This window comes from Thalassophryne amazonica, chromosome 12 (genome assembly GCF_902500255.1).
Source record: "Thalassophryne amazonica chromosome 12, fThaAma1.1, whole genome shotgun sequence".
Lineage (NCBI taxonomy): Eukaryota > Metazoa > Chordata > Actinopteri > Batrachoidiformes > Batrachoididae > Thalassophryne > Thalassophryne amazonica.
In genome coordinates, this window is record NC_047114.1 from 23,321,628 (window position 1) to 23,334,973 (window position 13,346).

The 13,346-nt window shown below is 39.8% G+C and overlaps 1 protein-coding gene across 1 annotated transcript in view; it reads right to left on the reverse strand.

Moving 5' to 3' along the window:
* The window catches only part of LOC117521451 (gastrula zinc finger protein XlCGF57.1-like), a 54,480-nt gene extending 43,535 nt beyond the window's left edge, over window positions 1-10,945 (reverse strand). The window contains exon 1 of the mRNA XM_034182750.1: window positions 10,858-10,945. The gene's annotated coding sequence lies outside the window, so the exon portion shown is untranslated. The remainder of the gene's footprint in view (window positions 1-10,857) is intronic.
* Between the last annotated feature and the right edge of the window lie 2,401 nt (window positions 10,946-13,346).

Below are 13,346 nucleotides of genomic sequence, written 5' to 3' on the forward strand. Positions count from 1 at the left end.
ACCCCCTACTACTTAACTGAGCAGATCAATATCCCAGAAGTTGAATTGCCCCCCCCCCCACACACACAAGGTATTTCAGAAAAGCTAATATAACTTCAAAATCTAATAACTTGACCAATTTTCAGTCAAATGATCTCTAATGTTAATGTGTAGAAACAACTGACAGATGAAAAAGCACTATATAAATGCAGTCCATTTACCATTTGGAGCATTTCAAAAATTTCTAAATTTTAACCCCTGTGTAATTCTTCATTGACCCCTACCTGGCAGCCATATTGGATTTTCAAGTGGCCAGCACTTTTTCCCCTCAAACACTGATTTATGAAGAACATTCATGCCAAATATCATGCTTGTATCACCAAGTGAAGGATTGTTTCAGTTATCTGCTGCACTATATGTGAAGTGACTGATCTATGTTCCCCCTCTTCCTACAAACCCAGAGGAACTCAAGCAGAGAATCACTGCTGCACCGGAAACATGACATGCTGCAGTGTGTTTGGCAGAAACTGGACTACCGACTTGACTTGTGCCGTGCCACAGGCGGTGCAAATATTGAGAATGTGAAATTGTTCGTGAAATCCACTGTGTGGAGAAAAGATTATGTTGTTTTGCCCCTGTCTTAAAGTAACCCTAATGATGTACTTGTTATTATTACACTAATTGCACAAATTTGTTTTTGTAGCCACTAACGACTGGGAGTGAAGCATGCTGGGGTCATTCTGAACTGGGAGTGAAGACCTGGGGTTATTATGTTTTTGCAAGAGGAAATAACTTTCAGATGCCTGTTGATTAAAGGAATTATGTGCACCAGGGAGTTTGAGATGGCCACTCACCCTCCCTTCGCGCACACACTAGAAAAGAGGGGGCAGAGCCATGCTCTGATAGAGTCTGCTGCGGGTTACGTACGAACGCCCAGCCGGTTGACAAGCGCACTCTGCCAAAGGTGTTGGCTCTCCACCTTAAAGGCGTCACGGTAAGAGAGAAAGAGATATTTTATGCGCTGCAACCACTTGTGTTTGATGTAACTGCTTTTGTGGGGAATAAATATACGCCTGTTTGTTCTAGCAAAATGCAGTCTGTGTGATCATTTCTGTGTGCCGATCTGACCGAACCTTGTTTCAAAACATTTTTGGCGTTGTCGGCAGGATAAAGTGCGTTCAGACTACACACAGAAATGTTTTGTTTTAGAAGGGGGAAAGGAGATGTGGAGGAGGCATCTCAACAGGAAGAAGTGGTCCCGGGGTGGGATGGGATTACTTTTAAAGAAATAGGCCAGCTTCTACGGAGACGCGGGGGACGCCCTGGGCCGTGGACTGGAGCAATTCCCACCGCGACACCACCGGTTTTATGTGAAATGTTAAAGCGGGTGGAGGTTAAAACGAAAGCTCCATTGGGAGGTATTTTAGAGATGATGTGGATTTGTGCGGAAGCTTGGAAGGAGCGAGTCTTAACTTTAGACACAGTCCGTTCGTCAGAATGTGCTAAGTCACAAAAAGTGACGAAGTTAGAACAACAGGTAAAACAGTTGGAGGGACAGTTAAAGGAGTTTGTATGGGGGGAGGAACAACAATGCTCATTTGATATGGCAAAGAAAGCCATACAGCAGGCTGTGTCCTTAGGAAAAATGCAATCAGGACCAGTAGAACTTCAAGTGTCTGCTCTAAATGATTATGCTAATTGGAGCTTATGGCAAAAACAAAATAGGATACGAAAACCTTTAGGGTTCTGGTCGAGGAAACTCCCAGATGCGAGAATGCGTTATACGCCTTTTGAAAAACAGCTTTTAGCATGTTATTGGGCGTTAATTGAAACTGAATCGCAAACGGCAGGACATGAAGTAATGATGAGGACACATATACCAATTTTGGCATGGGTGATGAGTAATCCCACCACTCACCGAATAGGGACAGCTCAGGAGGCTAGTGTAATAAATGGAAATGGTATCTATCAGAGCGGGTAAAGCCAGGTGAGAAGGGGGTTTCGCTGTTGCATGAACAAGTAGCTGATGCTCCTGAGAAAGATGAGGTACCTTTTGAAGTTCAACCATTAGAGGAATCTCCTGTGAAAGCGGGAAAAAGATGGGATGATTTGTCAGATGATGAGAGAAGTCGAGCATGGTTTACGGATGGTTCTTGTCAATATCAAGCAGGAAAAAGGCGATGGAAAGCAGGAGCTTTCAACCCACAATTAGGTCAATCTTTAGAAGAATTAGGAGAAGGAAAAAGTAGTCAGTGGGTGGAGTTGAAGGCTGTGCATATGGTGATCATGCAGGTAAGAGAAAAAGGAGTTAAGCCGAGTGCCCCTCCCATTGAGGAGGAAGAGGAGGAGGATTCCGATGACGACATGGTGCACATAGCTGCTACGCGTAAGGTCAAGAAAGATAGAAAGAAAGGAAAGAATAAGGGAAGGCGTTCCCGGAGTCTTGATTGTTATGATGAGGATTAGGAAAATGGTCAAGCTCTTGTGGCCCGCCGAGATTTAACACAATGGTCCACAAGTGATATTAGGCCCTATGTTCGATTGGAAATGTATTGGATTAAATCAGTTCAAGTTACTTCGGCTTTAGTGGACACAGGAGCGGAGGCCTCATTAATTCATGGCAATCCAGAAAAAAAATGAAGGGACCAGTAGTTCCGCTAACTGGGTTAGGAGGACAAATGGTTTATGGCCTGTATCAAAGTGTTATGTAAGAGAAGACTAATCGTCGTCATTCTACCCGTAGTTACCCTTGTGTTGTCTAGGCTTGATGCCCTGGTGGGAGTTGCTGATCAGGCGATCAAGAACCACAGGAGGTGGGCGCCGCCATGGCAACCAGTGGAAGTCCCAGAATTGGAGGTGTCGGTTGCTGGGTCATACTCCTCCTTGTAGGTGGTGCCATGGTCTCCAGTTGTTGGGGGATGACAGAAGGAAACGAACTTGAAGAGATATCATTGTTTCAAACAGGATGGAAGAACTCTGCCAACAACAGAACGCAAGATGATTCACTAGTGATTGCAAACTATGGCGATGTGTGAACTGTTTTGCCAGACACCATATACCAGTATTTACTATGGGATGTAATGTCACTCTTCGTGCTAGGGTGAACATGTGTGTTTTTAATATGACAAGTTATTCATGTAGTAATGTCAATGGAACCACCTGGACTATTAAACCGTGGAGTAAAGTAATGATCAGTAATAGTACTGAAATTAAAGGGAGGAGATCATTCCTGTACATGCTGTGGGTACTACCAACAGAGGCTAAGGCAACACAAACCCAGGTTGCACCTTTAATTGATACCTGCACCTATTTGGCACAAGCAACAGTGAAGACAAAGGTATATTGGCAAGTTACCTTTCCAAATATTCCAACTTGCAAAAGGCGCCGAAGAGCGTGGTATGATACTCTATTAGGAGGAACAGGAACTGTCTTGGGAGTATCAAATACAGTTGATAATGAGGTAACTAGAACAATGTTATAAAATACCGGAAAGTATTCGTCTCAAGTACTCCATCAGGTTGGAGAGTGGTTACCAACAGCGTTGGTGGGACAATTACAAAATGCTAATTTATGGCAAAAAAGTTTTCAATGGCAATTGAAGTTATGGAATGAAACATATGATTCATTGAAAAATCTCTCACATATGGGAAATTGGACAGTGTGTGAAGTACAAACTATTCATGCAGAGGCTCAAAGAGAGAGATTTCAGCGTATAGTTACCACAGGGAACTATCATGATTGGAGGATGATTTGGAATATAAACAATACCTTATGGTTAAAACTGCATCCGGAATTTACACGATGTAATAAAACGGTATGTACTGGGCATTGGACCCAGTACAATGTAATACAACCAAAGGTTGTTTGTAAATATCAAGTATTACCTGTGATAACGACTAATGGTTATTGGTTCTTGCATATGGATGGAGAGTGGTTAGAACCAAAAAACCAATATAACTTTTGATACTAAACTGTGTGATATAACGGATAAGGGTATGGCCTGTGTGCTGCAAACTGGATATGCTAATCCATGTCTAACCGACTCAGAGGTTGTACTTTGTGACTGGACTAGGGAAACACCAAGAGAAATGTTGTGGCAGATCGGCCCACATGCTGTGTGTTGCAACAATGAAAAATAATTCATAGGTACCTTCGGTTCCGTATACTGGCTGCCTGAACAATGTGCATTTATGGCATTGGGGTGATCGGACGTATCGTTTGACTAATTATTCTGTATCAAGTCGGCTGACTTCGGTACAATGGGATGTATTGCATTCCCCATGGAGTCTTTCCCTGGAGCGTTTCAAATGCGCATTGGAACAATCTACGGAAATTCAGCAATTAATAGAGTCACATACGTCCAACGTCTCCAGTCTCATGGTGTCTACATTGATAGCTAGCGAACGGGTAAAATATGTGGCAAAATTAGTACAGCAAGCGTCAGCACACCATTGGTGGGATATCTTTTCAGGGATGTCCATCATTGCCAGGAGTACCTTAGTGCCGCCCTTAATTTTTATTAATTATAGCAATATGTGTTATGTTACATGTTTACGGCGAGAGGTGGAATGGGTAATATTTCAGCGTATGAGATGAAATTATCTTTGCTATGTCATGATCCCTTTGGCGTAAACCAATATAATGTCACATTAGACCCCACAACATCGGGTTTTGTATATGAGTATATTGTTTGGAACAGGTATAATCAAGACTATATTACTCAAAATTTTGTTTGTGAATCACTAGAAGAAATGTGGGAAATGCTATGGCAGGACATAATTGTTGGAATAGGCTGGAGCCCAGCATTACCTGAATCTGCTAGTGGTTACATAAATTGACTGGTGCAAAACACCAAGAGTGGAATGTGTGGAGAAAAGATTATGTTGTTTTGCCCCTGTCTTAAAGTAACCCTAATGATGTACTTGTTATTATTACACTAATTGCACGAATTTGTTTTTGTAGCCACTAACGTGAAGCATGCTGGGGTCATTCTGAACTGGGAGTGAAGAGCTGGGGTTATTATGTTTTTGCAAGAGGAAATAACTTTCAGATGCCTGTTGATTAAAGGAATTATGTGCGCCAGGGAGTTTGAGATGGCCACTCACCCTCCCTTCGCGCACACACTAGAAAAGAGGGGGCAGAGCCATGCTCCGATAGAGTCTGCTGCGGGTTACGTACGAACGCCCAGCCGGTTGACAAGCGCACTCTGCCAAAGGTGTTGGCTCTCCACCTTAAAGGCGTCACGGTAAGAGAGAAAGAGATATTTTATGCGCTGCAACCACTTGTGTTTGATGTAACTGCTTTTGTGGGGAATAAATATACGCCTGTTTGTTCTAGCAAAATGCAGTCTGTGTGATCATTTCTGTGTGCCGATCTGACCGAACCTTGTTTCAAAACATCCACATACCTTTGAATTTCTCATTCAAATTTTAATAAATAAATCTTATTTTACTCAACATTAAGTCTGTTTCATATCATTTGATGAACTGATCTAAATCATAGTAATCCATACTGCTTTCTGCTATTTTGAGCTGTGCCTTAGGAAGACTATGTTGTGATTTGGTACTATATAAATCACCTGAGTTTAATTTCATTATTTTAATTCCGCCTGTAATGCTGGTACTTGGAAAGCCAAATATTTTCTAAAGGTTGAAGTCACTGTAACAAAATTGAGTACCACTGGCCTAGACTATGCAGTTATTCAGATATTTATATGTCAAATAATATCAAAATTTTTGAAACACCCTGTATACAAGTACATCTCTATAAATTAGAACATCACTGAAAAGTTAATTTATTTCAGAAATTCAATTCAAAAAGTGAAACTCAAGCATTTACTTCTTTTCATTTTGATGATTATGGCTTACAGCTAACAAAAACTCGAAATTCCATATCTCAGAAAATTTGAGTATTGTGTACCACTGGGAGGAGGCCCCGGGGAAGACCCAGGACACGCTGGAGGGACTACATCTCTCGGATGGCTTGGGAACGCCTTGGGGTTCCCCCGGAGGAGCTGGAGGAGGTGTGTGTGGATCGGGAGGTCTGGGCGGCTTTGCTTGAGCTGCTGCCCCCGCGACCCGACTCCGGATAAAGCGGAAGAAAATGGATGGATGGATGGATGGATGGAAAAAACAACAACAACAAAAAAAAAAACAATATTGACATCATTGCCAAAGAACCTGGGTGTTCACAGAGTGATGTATCCAAGTATATTAATGGAAAGTGGAGTGGAAAAAGTGTGGGAGAAAGAGGTACACAAACAACAGGTATAACCACAGACTTGAGGCTTGTGAAGCAAAGGCCATTCAAGAATTTGGGGGAGATTCACAAGTAGTTGAATGCAACTCACACCAGTGCTTCAAGAGCCACCACACAGACGTATCCAGCACATGGGCTACAACTGTCGGCTTCCTTGTGTCAAGCCACTCTTGAACCAGAGACAACCTCAAAAGTGTCTTACCTAGGCTTTGAGTACTGAGTGCATATACCGTACAGTACATGAAGATATATTTCAGTAGGTCAACATTTCTATATTAAAAATCCTTTTCAAGTGGTCTTATATAATATTCTAATTTTCTGAGATACTGAATTTTGGATTTTCATTAGCTGCAAACCATAATCATCAAAATTTAAAGAAATAAGTGCTTGAAAATTAACACTCTGTGTGTAATGAAATTATATACGAGTTTAACTTCTTGAACTGAAATAAATGAACTTTTCAACGATACTTTAATTTATTGAGATGTACCCATATATTACACCACTACAGATGAAAGGCATATGAAATATGATGGTGGTGTTTAAAGTCTGATTACAGAAAGAAAATGCATATTAGAACTAGGGATGGGTATTGATAAGATTTTATCCATATTGATGTCATTATCGAATCTGCTTATCGATTCCGTTATCAATACCTCTCTGTGTACTAAAAGTAGGCTTTACAGGTTTTCTATGTCAACATTTTATTGAGCCTTAAAGTAAATAAATATGAAATTGATCACTGGATCCTTGATTTCGGGACATAAAGAAAAATAGACAAAATCTGTACATGGTCACTGGATCCTAGATCTCTGGACATAAATAAAAATTTGTACATGGTCACTGGATCCTAGATATCTGGACATAAATAAACAAAATCTGTAGTTTTTGCCAAAAACATTTCCTTTCAGGTATTAATGAGACAAATTTAATTCCATAGCCTTTGAGGTACTGTCTTGCAGCCAGCTGCAGTGCAAGTCAAGATCAATGTAATTCATAAAGAACGGAGGATGTCTCATTTTGGGAGGGGGAAGGTTGGTCTGTTGTAGTTTGTTGTCTGACGTTTGGAAAGAGGTGACGTTTGACTTAAAATGGCGACTCGCTTTGAAGTTATTAATTCCAATCGAAATCTATCTTTTCAGTGTTTGGAGCTGCGTAGTTAGTCCCACAAAACAGATGATATTATTATTATTATTATTTATTTTAACTGAGGGACAGTAACGTCAGCGCGCTGCCCCATGAAAAGTTAATGAGGAACGAATAAAAACTCCGGTGTAAAAGGAACAGAGGATGATTCTCGTTTATTGCCCGCAACAAGATAAGAGAGGGGTTAATTAACAAATTATGGACCTGTTGCTTCTGAAAAGCAGTGAAGCAGCGGATTGCTGCTTGAAGCTTAGCAACCCACTGCTTCAATCAATGTAGAGAAATGTGAACTGAAGACCTGATGAGGGAATCGTTAAGCAAAAAGGCTACTGATGTCGGTGGGTTGAATCATTTCTTATCGATTCTTAACAGGAACCGGTTTTCGATACCCATCCCTAATTAAAACACAATAGGGGTGTTACGGTACACAGACGTCACGATTCGGTTCACACCTTAGTTTAGACATCAAGGTTCTGTACGAGTTTGGTTTTTGACAATTCTTCAAAGATTTATTAAAAATACACATTTATTCATGTGGATGAACTGTTTTGGCACTAAAAATTGGTTCACCAATGTAAACTGGTGAACCCATTTTTGTGATTTCTGTCTTCATGTCCAAAATTATATAAAAACACAATATTAGATCAACACTGTGTTGGCTCTCATGTTCAAAACGTAATACTGTAGCTTTAATCTGTGAGCAGCAGAGCACTACCATCAGGCACTTTAACACTATGAGACAAATTGTAAATGTAACTTTCTTTTTTCATTAAAAGTTAATGAATTATTGGATTATATCTCATCATTCATGTTGAGATTATTTTACAGTGTAGTGTGGGTTTTTTTTTTTTTGCTTGTGTGGTTATTTTTATGTTACATAACAAACAACAACAACAAAAAAGAAAACACCCACGTGAAAGCAGCAGTAGTAGTAGTAAAAAAAAAAGTGGGGTAAACAAGCAGAAAACACCCAACACAAAAAAGTTGATAGTAGATATGTATGAAAGCAACACACACACACACACAAATTATACACTAATATTATTGCTGCAATCACAACATTGTGACTGCAACTACTATGGAATTACTTGTGCATTCCTACAGTAATTTTTGGCAGCTTAATTAGCAAAGTGCACAGGGACAAACCCAAAAAGGGCTTGCATACTCTGTGCAAGTCTGTTTTGCGTCTACAATTAAAATTGAGGCCTGAGTGATTCGTGTGTCTTTGTGCATTCTGTTGCTCAAAACACAGAGCTCAGGAACATAGCTGAACATGTTTGTGATTTTAAAACAATCTTCTGATGACAATATTGATGCAAACTATAGAAAATGTATGTTCCATTCTGCTTGTGAAAACGCGTATTATGCACAGAGATTTGAGCAGCGATCAGACACACAATCTCTGGTAAGTGCGTGTGCCAGTCACAGACGAAGTACAAAATATGGCACATTTCACAGCTTCAAGGTTCTTTCCCCAAAGTTTGACTAAATTATGAAGAAATTTGAACATTTTTGTGATTAGAAAGTGTTAAATTGCCTTGAATATAGATTCAAGGTAATAAGAACCTTCAAGAACCAAATTAAATTCTACAGAATGTACGTACAGTCAAATACTCAAACTAGAGTGTTTAATATATTCATCATTAAACAAGTCTTTCCCATTTAATTGGAAAATTATTCATGTACAACTGATTTTAATTACTGACCGTGCTTTTTGTTGTGGAGGTAGTTTAACATTATAATTCCAGTTCATCACTTGAGCTATGATGCTTCACATCAGACCTGCAACACACAAGAAAATCACTTTTATTAGGATCTGTGTATGTGAAAGCTCCAAAGGCAAAGTGCACTTCCTTAAATACTAACAACTTTCCATCTGATTGCTGGTTCTGCTTGACATACACAAAAATGTGATGTACACCAATCAAACATAACAGAGAAAGGCTGTAACTGGTAGTTACTGAATGCAATCTTAGAACTAAGATGTTAGAATGGAATAGTTTTGACTATGCTGAATGTTTGGTCTCCAAAGTAAAGGTCATACAAGGTCAACATCCACAGGCTTCTATGACATATGAGTTATCCTCTAACATGATAACTAAGCATGACAGATGGTGTAAACTATTCCTTTAAAAAAAACAAAACATTAATTGAACAAATAATTTGCATCACTTTTCAACAAAATTGGAGCTACTTTATCTTTTGACCCCTGAACAACTGAAAGTGACCTTTGTCACCATTTTTTGCCCCATAACATCAGGCGGAAGAGATCTCTGTCGGCATGAATAATAAGACATTTCTAGTAGCAGTTGGGCTATGTGGTCTGAGAATTTCTTATCAAATTCAACCAGGTACCCACCTGGCCCCGGTGATGTGCCACTGCTCATCAACTGTACAATATTTGAGAGAAATAAGTCTTTTGTGTGTATAGAAAATATTTTAGATGTTTGAGTTCAGCTCCTGAAAAATGGGAGCATAAAATAAAAGTGTTGTGTTTATATTTTTTGTTCAGTGTATACACAGGGTCAGGGTTAGAGGAAAACATTGCTTTCCGTAGCTGTGCATTGATTGCCGGCTACTAAAGCAACACTCTCTCTACTCTCCGTAGCCGCCTATAATATTATTCATGGTATGGCCTCTAACTATCTATCATCCTCCTTTTGTCTAAAGTCCTCCCGCACAATACTCGCTCAGGGCCTTGCTCTCATTATTTATCCTGTAAAATGTTTTGGACATACTTCCCTCAAACATACTGCTCCCATAGCCTGGAACTGTATCCCTACTTGGTTTCAATCGATTACCAACAAGGTAAGTTTTTGAAGACAGTTAAATTCAGTCTTATTCAATCAGCTAAGGAAAGAGGAACTCAAATACTTTATTTGTTTTTAATGTGATTTCCAGTCCAAAAGACTATCTTATCTTCTAGTGCATTATTTTATTGTCCAAATCTTCATGTTAAATGTGTTGTTTTTTGCACTACAGGGATACAATTGCAATTTATTTTAATTTATTAAGATCTTATTGTTCTCTGTTCAATTTGTACTTATTGGTACTGCAGTGTTAAGGATATATATATATATATATATATATATATATATATATATATATATATATATATATATATATACACACACACATACATACATTAATTATATATTTATTGCTACTTAAATTGAGATTCTGTCTTTGCAAAATGTACATGTTCAAACAAGCTCCTCAGTATTGTTAAATATTAGCCTCACAAGGACCATAATGGAAATAAGCGTTTATGCTTTGTGTCAGACGTGTATCATTGATATATTCACCTTTCTGTGTTTATATTGTTTTTACAAAATAAACTCAATCAATCAATAGCTGTATGCTAACTACGTCTAAGCTAGCCCCGCAGCTAACGCCCTGCTAAACTAGCCTATTAAAGAGTGGGAAGCAACCATTACTGTGTTGTCGCTAATACACAAATATGCTCTATATTACCTGATAAAACGCACCATCCCACGAACTCGGGCAAAGGATGAGAATAAAAGGTTAATTTTGAGATGTTTGACTAGAACGGTGTGAATGTCACGGACTAGTAGTGATGTTAAGCTCGAGTCAGTCTGCTCGACACTGCATCGAGCTTTTTGAACCAGAAGTGTCAGTGAGCAGCGTTTCGAGCACGCCCCCATCACGTGACCACTGCGAGCGAGGCCTCGTTACGTCACACCACGTGTCGAGCTTCGCATAATCTGGGCGTTTCAATACGACCCGCCAAGTATTTAAATGAGATCTGAATCGCAGCTCAAACCGTGGGTTTTTGAGAGGAGGAGATTGCTAGCAACACTGTTATTGCCAAATACCACGTGAATCGGAGCCAAGGAAAGCATTAGTTTATATTTAGGTCTAGTTTAGAGTTCATTTAGTACATACACATAGGATCTAACATAGACAGACACACACAACAGGCATCCATTCATATACAACATTTATTCACACAGTACATCAACATAGGTTATAGGTTAAACTATATATTATAGGTAGATCAGAGACTGAGCTGAGTGACTGAAGAGCTGTGATTTTGTTGACGTGAAAGGTGTGAGAAAGGTGAGTGTGTGTGTGTGTGTGTGTGTGAGAGAGTGAGTAGTGGTGAGGAAGGGACATGGAGGAGCCAGGTCCAAAAAGAGCACGATCAATTGCTTGGGAGCACTTTGATCTAATAAGCCCCAAAAAGGTCAAGTGCTTGATTTGTGATCAAGAGTTGAGGTACAGTAACAAGACGTCTTCAATGACACCTGAGGTCCAAACATCCCGAGACATCAATGGCTGCTGCTTCTGTTGCTGCTCCTGGAGCAGGAATCAGGCCATGTAACCTGTATTTTATTCTTTATCTAAGATTAAAACATACTCATAAACAAAAATAGCTCAGCATGTCATACTGTATTTCCATTAAAGGCAGACAAGCTGATTTGGATGAAGCACTGGTGGACTATGTTGTGGAAGATGCACAACCATTCAAAATAGTGGAGAGCAAAGCCTTCAGGGCTTTACTACAAAGGTTTGACCCAACATATGCCTACCTCCAGAGGAAAAGACCGGCTCAAATACTGGGGGACACGAGTCGCAGTCTATCCCAGTTTACAGAGAATGGCAAAAAATATTTGTTGATGCAGCAACATCAGTGCCTTGCGAGCAGGTCTTCTCCAAAGCTGGAGAGGTGGTGAGGCAGAAGAGGAGCTGATTAAAGTCCAGCACCGTTGAAAATATTCTTTTTTTGAATAAAAATTGTTGAAAGTTGCACAATCACTGTCTCCTATCCCCTCTATTCTACTAATTACAGTAACATAAGCACCAGTTGCAGAAGCACGTCTTTCTCACTTTTCCCGTCAGATTTTATCTACATATAGTTTGAGGAATGATAACACAAATCTACATATAGTCTACAATAAAGGCTTTCATAACCATTATGTGTGCATCTGTAGGGACTATTTATTACATTAAAAAGACACAATAATACATATGACATTTATTATTATTATTATTATTTTTTTTTTTTTTTTTCAAGAACAAACCACATCATTCATGAATTACTGCAAACATTTGTCAGGGCACTCGCTCAAGGTAATTCTCAAAGCAATCCAGCAGATGTCACCCTTCAAACTGTATCAAACGCGTCGAAGCAGTGTGTCGATTTTCAGCCAGTTGTGTTGCAGTGGCTCATTGGTTCATGAGGCTTCGAAATTGCCATCACTACGGAGTAGACTGTCATGTCCGTCCACGCAAGAAAGTGATTGGTCCAGACACATCAGCCAATCCAAGCACTTCTACTTGGATGATCAGATGCACTCATTGGACGCACTGGCCCAATAGCAAAAGCCAGTTTCGAGTTCAGCGCCGCAGTGGCTGTTGGGTAAGTTCAAAGGTCAATACATATAAACATTGCGCGTTCCCAGGATCATCGCGGCCTAGTACGGTCAAGTCTGTCTGTACAAATGGGAACGATTACAGCAGTTTCTTCGTGCAAGGGGTTTATCAGCGACGGGGAGAGCGGAGGCGCTTTGAGCTTCAGTGTGCCGGTAACGGAAAAAGAACCAACTCTGAGCAGATCAGTCTACTGACGTTGGACAGTGTCGTCTTACTCTGTCCACTCGCCGACCTCCTAAACAGTTCCCTCGACAAATTAGTGCATTTATAAGAGATATATAGATGAATCTTATCACAGGCTGGCACTTCTATTTTTTTTTTTATTTTCCTTCTGCACATGTGTGTTGTGGCTGACGTCACTTAGAAAAAAAACACACCGGTATGAAGCTCAACTTGCAAACAAAAATCTAAATATTATCATAAGTAAAGTTCGTGACATGCTTAGAACAGTCGTCACTCCAGTTGAAGTTAATTCAAAGTGATTAAGAGAAGCTTAACTCTAAACAGACAGCAGTTAGACCAGTTCAAGTCAAGTTTAAGTTAAAGTTTGCTGGCTGGTGCAAAAC